Source organism: Delphinapterus leucas, chromosome 6 (assembly GCF_059928025.1).
Source record: "Delphinapterus leucas isolate spDelLeu-1000000601 "Yukka" chromosome 6, BTC_Dleu_Yukka2, whole genome shotgun sequence".
Lineage (NCBI taxonomy): Eukaryota > Metazoa > Chordata > Mammalia > Artiodactyla > Monodontidae > Delphinapterus > Delphinapterus leucas.
In genome coordinates, this window is record NC_143134.1 from 96,455,012 (window position 1) to 96,469,169 (window position 14,158).

The following is a 14,158-nucleotide window of genomic DNA, read 5'->3' on the forward strand; positions in this document are numbered from 1 at the left end:
GTTAGACAACCATCTAACTGATTTCAGTTAAAATATCTTACCTTTGAAAAAACAAAACAAAGAAAATAGAAAATACCTTGTATACACATTCTTAAGACCCATCTTCAAGTATTAGAAGGGACTGTGAAAGTGAGGGTCCCTGAAGCCCAAGCTCCTTTACCTTCATACTTGGCTGGAATCTATGTGCCACTCTACAGCACCCTGTTAAGGCCGGCAAAATTCCACAGGCTGTGTGATTATTCCAAGAGAGCTAGAGAAAAGAAAATCTGTCTTGTTACTGCTTTTTCCTCAATATCTAAATTGATGCTTCATACTAAAGGATACTTAATAGATACTAAATGAATGAACAATGGCAGTAGAAACCCCCCAGACTCAACAAAGATTTCTATGCCTCAAATATCTCAGAACTACTGGATCTGAAGCAGCAGTGCTGGGAAGAACTAGGAACTTCTCAGTAGTAACTAGTAAGGACCAAGACCTAAAACAAGGCAAGAGCCTGCTCCAATTCTTTGGCACAGCGTAGGACCCAGACACTTTATTATCACACACCAGAAAGACTGAGGCCAAATCATGAAACAGACTGAACTTCTTCTGGCTGGCAAGGCAGGACGAGGGTTTAAATTATGATTATCTAGATTAAAAAGAAATAAATATTATTTTTTACCACACAATTGAGGAGTCAGGCTAAGATTCCTAACTTCTTCTTTTAGATTGAGTGCTTCAGTTATGTTAGTCAATGTCCCATATATTATTCCATTTACTGTTATAGTGACCTTCTGATTCTAGTACATAGGGGTTGCAGTCTCAGACAGACCTAATCAAATACTGGCTCTTCCATTTATTAGTGTACGACATAAGGGAACATTTATAACAGCCATAATCATCAGTTTCCTAGTCTTCAAAATATGAATATTGCTACTATCTGTATCACTGGCTTATTGCTATGAAGGTGAAATAAGATGGCACATAGTAAATGTCAACATGTATTAGCTAAAGTTATCAAATATGTATATATAGAGAAAAAAATGATAGAGAAAATAACTTACCAAGGACATCAAGGTAGTAAATATACAGAAAAAATTTAAGCACAGGTTTTTTGGTCCAATGGCTAGTTCTCTTTCCAAAGTCGTTAAAAATAAACTCCAGAGGACCTTCAAGATGGCAGAAGAGTAAGACGTGGAGATCACCTTCCTCCCCACAAATACATCTACATGTGGAACAACTCCTACAGAACACCTACCGAACGCTGGCAGAAGACCCCAGACCTCCCAAAAGGCAAGAAACTCCCCACGTACCTGGGTAGGGCAAAAGAAAAAAGAAAAAACAGAGACAAAAGAATAGGGCTGGGACCTGCACCAGTGGGAGGGAGCTGTGAAGGAGGAAAGTTTTCCACACACACGGAAGCCCCTTTGTGGGCGGAGACTGCGGGTGGCAGTGGGGAAGCTTCGGAGCCCGGGAGGAGAGCGCAGCAACAGGGGTGCGGATGGCAAAGCAGAGAGATTCCCGCACAGAGGATCGGGGCTGACCAGCACTCACCGGCCCGAGAGACTTGTCTGCTCACCCGCTGGGGCGGGCGGGGCTGGGAGCTGAGGATCCGGCTTCGGTCGGATCGCAGGGAGAGGACTGGGGTTGGCGGCGTGAACACAGCCTGAAGGGGGCTAGTGCGCCACAGCTAGCCGGGAGGGAGTCCGGGGAAATGTCTGGAGCTGCCGAAGAGGCAAGAGACTTTTTCTTGCCTTTGTTTCCTGGTGCGCGAGGAGAGGGGATTAAGAGCGCTTTTTAAAGGAGCTCCAGAGACGGGCGCGAGCTGCGGCTAAAAGCGCGGACCCTGGAGATGGGCATGAGACGCTAAGGCTGCTGCTGCCGCCACCAAGAAGCCTGTGTGCGAGCACAGGTCACTCTCCACACCTCCCCTCCTGGGAGCCTGTGCAGCCCGCCACTGCCAGGGTCCCGTGATCCAGGGACAACTTCCCCGGGAGAACGCACGGCGTGCCTCAGGTCGGTGCAACGTCCCGTTGGCCTCCGTTGCTGCAGGCTCGCCCCGCACCCCCTGCCCCTCCCTCCCCCTGGCCTGAGTGAGCCAGATTCCCCGAAGCAGCTGCTCCTTTAACCCCGTCCTGTCTGAACGAAGGACAGACGCCCTCAGGCGACCTACACGCAGAGGCGGGTCCAAATCCAAAGCTGAACCCTGGAAGCTGTGCGAACAAAGAAGAGAAAGGGAAATCTCTCCCAGCAGCCTCAGGAGCAGCAGATTAAATCTCCACAATCAACTTGATGCACCCTGCATCTGTGGAATACCTGAATAGACAACGAATCATCCCAAATTGAGGAGGTGGATTTGGGAGCAACAATACATATATTTTTTCCACTTTTTCTCTTTTTGTGAGTGTGTATGTGTATGCTTCTGTGTGAGATTTTGTCTGTATAGCTTTGCTTTTACCATTTCTCCTAGGGTTCTGTCTGTCGGGTTTTTTTGTTTTTCATTACTTAAAAAATGTTTTTTCTTAATAATTATTTTTTATTTTACTTTATTTTATTTTACTTTATTTTATTTTGTTTTATTTTATCTTTTTCTTTCTTTCTTTCTTTTTTCCTCCCTTTTATTCTGAGCCGTGTGGAGGACAGGCTTTTGGTGCTCCAGCCAGGCATCAGGGCTGTGCCACTGAGGTGGGAGAGCCACGTTCAGGACACTGGTCCACAAGAGACCTAGCTCCATGTAACAACAAACGGCAAAAATCTCCCAGAGATCTCCATCTCAATGGCAAGACCCAGCTCCACTCAACGACCAGCAAGCTACATTGCAGGACACCCTATGCCAAACAACTAGCAAGACAGGAACACAACCCCATCTATTAGCACCTAAAATCATAATAAGGCCACAGACACCCCAAAACACACCACCAGACGTGAACCTGCCCAACAGAAAGACAAGATCCAGCCTCATCCACCAGAACACAGGCACTAGTCCCCTCCTCCAGGAAACCTACACAACCCACTGAACCAACCTTAGCCACTGGGGGTAGACACCAAAAACAACAGGAACTACGAACTTGCAGCCTGCAAAAAGGAGACCCCAAACACAGTAAGTTAAGCAAATGAGAAGACAGAGAAACACACAACAGATGAAAGAGCAAGGCAAAAACCCACCACACCTAACAAATGAAGAGGAAATAGGCAGTCTACCTGAAAAAGAATTCAGAATAATGATAGTAAAGATGATCCAACATCTTGGAAATAGAATGGAGAAAATACAAGAATCGTTTAACAAGGAGCTAGAAGAACTAAAGAGCAAACAAACAGTGATGAACAACACAATAAATGAAATTAAAAATTCTCTAGAAGGGATCAATAGCAGAATAACTGAGGCAGAAGAACAGATAAGTGACCTGGAAGATAAAATAGTGGAAATAACTACTGCAGAGCAGAATAAAGAAAAAAGAATGAAAAGAATTGAGGACAGCCTCAGAGACCTCTGGGGCAACATTAAAAACACCAACATTCGAATTATAGGGGTCCCAGAAGAATAGAAAAAGAAAGGGACTGAGAAAATATTTGAAGAGATTATAGTTGAAAACTTCCCTAATATGGGAAAGGAAATAGTTAGTCAAGTCCAGGAAGCACAGAGAGTCCCATACAAGATAAATCCAAGGAGAAACACGCCAAGACACATATTAATCAAACTATCAAAAATTAAATACAAAGAAAACATATTAAAAGCAGCAAGGGAAAAACAACAAATAACACATAAGTGAATCCCCATAAGGTTAACAGCTGATCCTTCAGCAGAAATTCTGCAAGCCAGAAGGGAGTGGCAGGACATATTTAAAGTGATGAAGGAGGAAAAACCTGCAATCAAGATTTCTCTACCCAGCAAAGATCTCATTCAGATTTGACAGAGAAATTAAAGCCTTTACAGACAAGCAAAAGCTAAGAGAATTCAGCACCACCAAGCCAGCTTTACAACAACTGCTAAAGGAACTTCTCTAGGCAGGAAACACAAGAGAAGGAAAACACCTACAATAATAAACCCAAAACAATTAAGAAAATGGTAATAGGAACATACATATCGATAATTAACTTAAATGTAAATGGATTAAATGCTCCAACCAAAAGACATAGACTGGCTGAATGGATACAAAAACAAAACCCGTATATATGCTGTCTACAAGAGACCCACTTCAGACCTAGGAACACATACAGACTGAAAGTGAGGGGATGGAAAAAGATATTCCATGCAAATGGAAATCTAAAGAAAGCTGGAGTAGCAATTCTCATATCAGACAGAATAGACTTTAAAACACAGACTATTACAAGAGACAAAGAAGGACACTACATAATGATCAAGGGATCCATCCAAGAAGAAGATATAACAATTGTAAATATTTATGCACCCAACATAGAAGCACCTCAATACATAGGCAAATACTAACAGCCATAAAGGGGAAATAGACAGTAACACAATCATAGTAGGGAACTTTAACACCCCACTTTCACCAATGGACAGATCATCCAAAATGAAAATAAATAAGGAAACACAAGTTTTAAATGATACATTAAACAAGATGTACTTAATTGATATTTATAGGACATTCCATCTGAAAACAACAGAATACACATTCTTCTGAAGTGCTCATGGAACATTCTCCAGGATAGATCATATCTTGGTTCACAAATCAAGCCTTGGTAAATTTAAGAAAATTGAAATCTTATCAAGTATCTTTTCTGACCACAATGCCATGAGACTAGCTATCAATTACAGGAAATTATCTGTAAGAAATACAAACACATGGAGGCTAAACAACACACTACTTAATAACCAAGAGATCACTGAAGAAATCAAAGAGGAAGTCAAAAATACCTAAAGACAAGTGACAATGAAAACACGACAGCCCAAAACCTATGGGATGCAGCAAAAGCAGTTCTAAGAGGGAAGTTTATAGCAATACAATCCTACCTTAAGAAACAGGAAACATCTCAAGTAAACAACCTAACCTACACCTAAAGCAATTAGAGAAAGAAGAACAAAAAACCCCCAAAGTTAGCAGGAGGAAAGAAATCATAAAGATCAGATCAGAAATAAATGAAAAAGAAATGAAGGAAACGATGGCAAAGATCACTAAAACTAAAAGCTGTTTCTTTGAGAAGATAAACAAAGTTGATAAACCATTAGCAAGACTTATCAAGAAAAGAAGGGAGAAGACTCAAATCAATAGAGTTAGAAATGAAAAAGGAGAAGTAACAACTGACACTGCAGAAATACAAAGGATCATGAGAGATTACTACAAGCAATTCTATGCCAATAAAATGGACAACCTGGAATAAATGGACAAATTCTTAGAAATGCACAATGTGCCTAGACTGAACCAGGAAGAAATAGAAAATATGAACAGACAAGTCACAGGCACTGAAATTGAAACTGTGATTAAAATTCAAACAAAATTAAAATTCAAACAAACAAAAGCCCAGGACCAGATGGCTTCACAGGCGAATTCTACCAAACATTTAGAGAAGAGCTAACACCTATCCTCAAACTCTTCCAACATATAGCAGAGGGAGGAACACTCCCAAACTCATCTACGAGGCCACCATCACTCTAATACCAAAACCAAAGATGTCACAAAGAAAGAAAACTACAGGCCAATATCACTGATGAACATAGATGCAAAAATCCTCAACAAAATACTAGCAAACAGAATCCAACAACACATTAGAAGGATCATACAGTATGATCAAGTGGGGTTTATCCCAGGAATGCAAGGCTTCTTCAGTATACGCAAATCAATCAACGTGATACACCACATTAAAAAATTGAAGGAGAAAAACCATATGATCATCTCAATAGATGCAGAGAAAGCTTTTGACAAAATTCAACACCCATTTATGATACAAACCCTCTAGAAAGTAGGCATAGAGGGAACTTTCCTCAACATAATAAAGGCCATATATGACAAACCCACAGCCAACACTGTCCTCAATGGTGAAAAACTGAAACCATTTCCACTAAGATCAGGAAGAAGACAAGGTTGCCCACTCTCACCACTCTTATTCAACATAGTTTTGGAAGTTTTAGCCACAGCAATCAGAGAAGAAAAAGAAATAAAAGAAATCCAAATTGGAAAAGAAGTAAAGCTGTCACTGTTTGCAGATGACATGATACTACACATAGAGAATCCTAAAGATGCTACCAGAAAACTACCAGAGCTAATCAATGAATTTGGTAAACTAGCAGGATACAAAATTAATGCACAGAGGACCTCCCTGGTTGCGCAGCGGTTGAGTGTCCGTCTGCCGATGCAGGGGACTCGGGTTCGTGCCCGGGTCCGGGAGGATCCCACATGCTGCAGAGTGGCTGGGCCCGTGAGCCATGGCTGCTGAGCCTGCACGTCCAGAGCCTGTGCTCCACAACAGGAGAGGCCACAACAGTGAGAGGTCTGCGTACCGAAAAAAAAAAAAAAATGCATAGAAATCTCTTGCATTCCTATATACTAATGATGAAAAATCTGAAAGTGAAATTAAGAAAACACTCCCATTTACCATTGCAACAAAAAGAATAAAATATCTAGGAATAAACCTACCTAAGGAGACAAAGACCTGTATGCAGAAAATTATAAGACACTGATGAAAGAAACTAAAGGTGATACAAATAGATGGAGAGAGATACCATGTTCTTGGATGGGAAGAATCAACATTGTGAAAATGACTCTACTACCCAAAGCAATCTACAGATTCAATGCAATCCTTATCAAACTACCACTGGTATTTCGCACAGAAATAGAACAAAAAATTTCACAATTTGCATGGAAACACAAAAGACCCCGAATAGCCAAAGCAATCTTGAGAAAGAAAAACAGAGCTGATGGAATCAGGTTCCCTGACTTCAGGCTATACTACAAAGCTATAGTAATCAAGACAGTATGGTACTGGCACAGAAACAGAAATATAGATCAATGGAACAGGATAGAAAGCCCAGAGATAAACCCACACACATATGGTCACCTTATCGTTGATAAACAAGGCAAGAATATACAGTGGAGAAAATATAGCCTCTTCAGTAAGTGGTGCTGGGTTAACTGGACAGCTACATGTAAAAGTATGAAATTAGCACACTCCCTAACACCATACACAAAAAATAAACTCAAAATGGATTAAAGACCTAAATATAAGACCAGAAACTATCAAACTCTTAGAGGAAAACATAGGCAGAACACTCTAGGACATAAATCACAGCATGATCCTTTTTGACTCACCTCCTAGAGAAATGGAAATAAAAGCAAAAATAAGCAAATGGGACCTAATGAAACTTCAAAGCTTTTGCACAGCAAAGGTTACCATAGACAACACGAAAAGACAACCCTCAGAATGGGAGAAAATATTTGCAAATGAAGCAACTGAGAAAGGATTAGTCTCCAAAATTTACAAGCAGCTCAGGCAGCTCAATATTAAAAAAACAAACAACTCAATCCAAAAATGGGCAGAAGACCTAAGTAGACCTTTCTACAAAGAAGATATACAGATTGCCAACAGACACATGAAAGATTTCTCAACATCACTAATCATTAGAGAAATGCAAATCAAAATTACAATGAGATATCATCTCACATCGGTCAGAATGGCCATCATCAAAAAATCTAGAAACAATAAATGCTGGAGAGGGTGTGGAGAAAAGGGAACCCTCTTGCACTGTTGGTGGAAATGTAAATTGATACAGCCACTATGGAGAACAGTATGGAGGTTCCTTAAAAAAATAAAAATAGAACTATCATACGACCGAGCAATCCCACTACTGTGCATATACCCTGAGAAAACCATAATTCAAAAAGAGTCATGGGGCTTCTCTGGTGGTGCAGTGGTTAGGAATCTGCCTGCCAATGCAGGGGAAATGGGTTCGAGCCCTGATCCAGGAGGATCCCACATGCCGCAGAGCAACTAAGCCCGTGCACCACAACTACTGAACCTGTGCTCTAGAGCCCACAAGCCACAATTTCTGAGCCTGTGAGCCACAACTACTGAAGCCCATGAGCCTAGAGCCCATGGTCCGCAACAAGAGAAGCCACCGCAATGAGAGGCCCGCACACTGGAACAAAGAGTAACCCCCGCTCACCAAAACTAGAGAAAGCCTGCGTGCAGCAATGAAGACCCAATGCAGCCAAAAATAAATAAATAAATAAATAAATTAAAAAAAAAAAATAAAGTCATGTACCAAAATGTTCATTGCAGCTCTATTTACAATAGCCCAGAGATGGAAACAACCTAAGTGTCCATCATCGGATGAATGGATAAAGAAGATGTGGCACATATATACAATGGAATATTACTCAGCCATAAAAAGAAAGAAAACTGAGTTATTTGTAGTGAGGTGGATGGACCTAGAGTCTGTCATACAGAGTGAAGTAAGTCAGAAAGAGAAAAACAAATACCGTATGCTAACACATATATATGGAATCTAAAAAAAAAAAATTGGTCATGAAGAACCTAGGGGTAAGATGGGAATAAAGATGCATACCTACTAGAGAATGGACTTGAGGATATGGGGAGGGGGAAGGGTAAGCTGTGACAAAGAGAGAGAGTGGCATGGACATATATACACTACCAAACGTAAAATAGGTAGCTAGGGGGAAGCAGCCGCATAGCACAGGGAGATCAGTTCAGTGCTTTGTGACCTAGAGCGGTGGGATAGGGAGGGTGGGAGGGAGGGAGATGCAAGAGGGAAGAGATATGGGGACATATGTATATGTATAACTGATTCACTTTATTATAAGGCAGAAACTAACACACCATTGTAAAGCAATTATACTCCAATAGAGATGTTAAAAATAAATAAATAAATAAATAAATTTCTGTTGTTTAAGCCGTGAAAAAAAAAAAAAACTTTATTGCTAAAACTGCCAACCACCGTCTGAGCTTTCAGCAAGTTGTAATATTTCTGCAATAGAAACAGAGATAACTGATCACAGATCACTATAACAAATATAATAATGATGAAAAAGGTTGAAATATCACCAGAATTACCAAAATGTGACACAGAGACAAGAAGTGAGCAAATGCTGTTGGAAAAATGGCACCAGTGGACTTGCTTGATGCAGGGTGGCCACAAATCTTCAATTTGTTTAAAAAGAAGAAAAAAACGCAATATCTGCTAAGTGCAATAAAGTGAAGCTCAATAAATGAGGTGTGCCTGTATATACAGTGGAATATTATTCAGCCACAAAAAAGAATGAAATCTTACACTTGCTACAACATGGATGGACCTTGAGGGCATTATGCTAAGTGAAATAAGTCAGAAAGACAGATAATGTGTGATCTCACTTTTACATGGAAGAGTCTAAAAACAACAAACAAACAACAACCCTCCTCAATTAAAGAAAACAAGCTCAGAACTGATTGGTGGTTTCCGGAGGTAGGAGGTAGGAGAAATGGGTGAAGGGGGTCAAAGGTGCAAACTTAAGTCGTGGGGATGTGTAATGTACAGTATGGTGACTACAGTTAATAGTACTATTGAAAGTACTAATAGTACTAATTTGAAAGTTGCTAAGAGAGTAGATATTTAAAATTCTCATAAGAAAAAAAATTTTTCGTATGGTGATGGATGTTAACTAGACTTATTGTGGTGATCATTTCGCAGTGTATACAAATATCAAATCATTATGTTGTACACCTGAAACTAATATAATGTATATCAATTATACCTCAATTTTAAAAAAAGAGAGAAAAGGAGGTTCTTTGGAGTTCATGCTGTAGTTTGGAAATAGATGAGAACATTCCTTTTCCTTAAAAAAAAGAAAACAAAAACTCCAGTTTAACAGTTGCCATCTTAAGACATCTAAATACTGCCAGTATTTGATATTTCTAATTCTCTAAATTTTTAATAGTCCTATTATTTTATCATCTTTCCAAATATAACCACTGAGGTAAATTTTATCACAGACCAAATTTCCAAAGCCATGCCTCATCGAAGTGTTGAGTATTTTGTCTTGCTGGTTTCTCTGATTGCTTTAGGAGATAAAATAAAATCATTGTGAATAGATTTTCTGGAAATCAAGCCTGGAGAGGGAAGCTGTTCAACAGTGTTTTTCATGGTCAATATATACTGTCATACTGTATTTTTCCACGAAGCAATCACCACATTGGTTTCTTGCTCACCTTACCCTTCCCAAATCAGATTTCAAAAAGATTAAACTGAAATGATCTGTTCTGAACATTTTATTTCATCACCCAAATAGGTTGGTGTTTCTTAAGAGATTAGGTTCAAGTTTTAATGTATCTTCATAAAGGAGATGTCTTCAAGTTAACTACACTTTCAGAAATACTTCCTAGGCTTTTTAGCATTCCTCATAGTTTATCTGTTGAAACAGCTGGCTGAGAGTTGCAAACCTGTTTGCTAAGAAAATAATCAGATCCACTAAAGTATTTAATAGCAAGTAGTTGATTCCTATGAACTACATTCAAGTATTCTTGAGAATTCTCAAGAATTTAAAGTACCTTAAGATGTGCATACTTATTTGAAACAACGTGGTGCCCCTTACAAGTTTCTTCCAATACACAAAAGAGTCCACTTGGGATCCTAGCAGGCAATACAGAATCAGAGGTCCCGTTCCAACTGTGATGTATCAGTGTTTAGATAAATGGAACCCATGCTCCTGGTAACATTTTTACACATAACTTATTAAGTCTCACTCTAAACCACAGGAAATTTTTCAAGTGTTAACTATATAAACCTCCTTTCAGATCCCATTTGCCCAGAGTGTCTAAGATTTCTCTTCCAGTCCTTAAAATATGATAATTCTGTGTCCCTTCACTCTCTTTTAATTTTCTGCATGCATCTTGAGGTCTATCTGATACTTTTCTTGTTTATTTCCTGCCTCCCCCTTCACCTAAAATTAAACTCCATGAAAAAGCAGGAAATCTGTTTGTTTTGCTGTTGCTTTTTGTGCCACACCTTAAGCAGTGCTTGATCCTTAGAGGGTGCTTAATAAATATTAAACGAATGAACCTGTAAGTACGGTCCTCTGACTCTCCCTAAATGTCTGTGACAGAGGTTAGCTGCTCTAGTAAATCATTAATAGACAGAGATCATGCCTATTTGGGTAATAGCTGATTTTCAAAATAAGCTGTTCTGCCAAAAATAAACCTGCTGAAAGATAAACTGAGGCATATTAAAACTTTTAAGAGGTCATCTGGGCATTTAGTCATTCCAATTGGTGGTGTCAAGCCGGAAGTGGTTAGGGGCGCTCCATCTACAAGACCCAGGGTAGAGCCGTATAAAGTGCAGAAGCATAGAAAGGAAGTTATTTGATGGGCTATAACTTAAAGCCTGGCTATTTGTGATTTGTTTTCCTTAGCATTTTGATTTCATAATCTTGAGCTATTTACAGGCTTAGAGTTTGGTTTGCTTATGTAGGCCATCATGGCATTAGAGCCACATTAGTCTAATAGCCTCCTTGTTTAATTAATTTAACATTGCATAATTAAAAATGAATTATAAAAACAATCTTTTCCATGAGGAAAGAAGGAATATGAGCTAGATAGTTTCAGAGTCACAATGAAAATATTTTTCTGACAGGTATTTCAATAAGAGTGTTTTTATAAGTGAAAGTATTGATATATAATTTAGGTATCTCAGATTAAATTCTCTCAGGGTAAACTGGGGTCACAATATACAAAGAATTTTAGGCAATGTAAAGGGTTTGGGTTTTCTGCCTGCAATGGCAGCAGTTGAAGAATTTTACGAAGGGGTAGAACTGTATGGTTTTGCATTTTTAAAATAAGTCCACCATGGATCCACCCTGATTAAGGAAGGAAGAGTAAGTGTATAAGAACCCAGATTGGAAGTTTAGTGAAGAAGCAAAAGTGAGAGATGATGGCGGGTTTGTTCTGCTTCTGTGCTTACCGAGCATTCTTCAGATTTTGATTTGCCTGCTGACTTAATGAACACGTTCTAGAAATGCCAGTATAAGAATGCTACTTTATTTTACAGTTTAACTTTTCTTTTAAAATTAGTATGTTAGAATTCTGATTTTATAATCAGTTTGATGAATTTAATTACTGTGATTCTACTTGTGTTGGAAAATAACATAAAATTCAGGTTTCTGAGATCAGAAGAATGATGATCACCCTCTGGACATTGACAAATTCAACAGGATAATGATAATGGCACCTTATAAAGGCTTGTGGGACTTCTCAGCCTCCATAGTTGTGTGAGCTAATTCCTTATAATAAATTATATATGTACATATATATGTATATATATATCTCCTATTGGTTCTGTTTCTCTGGAGAACCCTGATTAATACACTGTTTTACTGTGATGGACATTTGGATATGAAGAATGCTGCTCTGGACATTCTTATATATGATTGTGGTTCAGAGGTTCCCCAGATTCTTGGAGTAGAGTCTCTAGGAGTGGATTTCCAGGTAAAAGAGTATGAATATGTTCAGTTGATTACACAGGTTAAAACCCTTCTCAAACAATCAATTTGCACACTTGCCAGTAGTGGATGTGAATTCCCATTGCTCCACATCCTTGCCAACACAAGGCATTGTCAGTTTATTTTAGCATTTCTGATTAATTGTCATAGTATCAAGATCTTAGAAGTTTTAGTTTTCATTTCTTATGAAACTTCTTTTGTTTTTTTCACATTACTTCTTCTGCATTCCTTTGCAGAAATAGAGATAATGTCCACCGCCCTCCCTTTATTTGAATGCTTTGCCTCAGGGTTAGAAGATATTTTATCAATAAATTTCTCTCACCTTTACTTTTCATTCCTCCTGTGACACCACCCCTTTATGGGATATTGACTATAAGCCTTTGTAGTGCTTAATCAATAGACACAATGGCAAGAAGACATACCGCAATATTTAGGGTTGTCCCTCCCCCTGGATTCCTGTTAACAGCTTCTTTGGATGGTTCTTTTTTCACTTAAGACATGCTTTCTCTCATCAGGACAGTAACAAAGACCAAGAAATAATCTTCATAACTAAATACACAGAACTCATGGAACTCCGTCCACATCTCCAGTGGCTCAAGTTCCAGCCAAGTACACCTGTTCCTTTAGAAATGTGTAGCCAGTACTTCTTACACAGTGATTGCCATACTTCAGCTTATCACTTTCCATTGTTCCAATGGTGTAATTTTTTGAAATGTATGGTCTGATCATTTGAAAAATCATTTTAGAGCAATTCCCAGATAAGTAATATTATTGATACAAAGAAGCAGAAAATTTCAAGATCAATAAGAGAACTTAGAAATATTTTACTATTGATTTTTTAAAATACATTTGACCTCATGTTACATGTTTATGCACTAAATAGAAATTTATATTGCCTTTTCCATTTAACATTTTGAGTACAGCCTTTCTCATGCCACTAAAAATTCTTCCTAAATATTATTTTAATTCATTATATCAATATATATCACCATATATTTAATCATTCCATTTTTATGGGAGATTTAATTTTCTCTACTATATACAATACTGTAATAATAATCTTTGTGGATAAATTTAACATTTAATATCATTTTATTGGAACTAGAAGACCTGGTCAAATGGTATAAACAATTTAAAACATTTGGTACATGATGCTGAAAGTTTTTCCCTAAGTTTTATAGCCTTGATGTTTCCCTTAGTATAAAAGTATCTGTCTCATGCCATCCTTCCCAAAATTCAATACATTAGAAATAGAAATGTATTTTGGTTTGCATTATGTACTTTTAACAATGAATATTTTCTGTTGTTAAATGTATAATGCCCTTTACCATTTACTCTATTGAGAATTATCTGTAGCACTGTACTGACGAACCCTCTCCTAAGCTGGAGTTCTGGAAGGCAGGACTATGGTGGAATAGACTGGCATAAATGTAGGCTGTATTGTCTGGAGGCAAAAGACACCTAAAAGACAGCTTTTAAGAATGAAGCTTAGGTTAAGAAGTCAGATGAAGTATAAATCTAAGAGAGGCCAGGCAAAGAATTGTGCTTTTTTGTGTGTTCTCTTGGATTACTTGTTTTGGGAGAAGCCAACTGCCATGTTGTGAGATCATGAAAAAAATCCCATGGAGAGGTCCATGTGATGAGGAACTTAGATCTCCTACCAACAGCCACATGAATGAGCCATCTTGGAAGCAGATTCTCCAGCTACAAACAAGTCTTTAGATGATGATAGC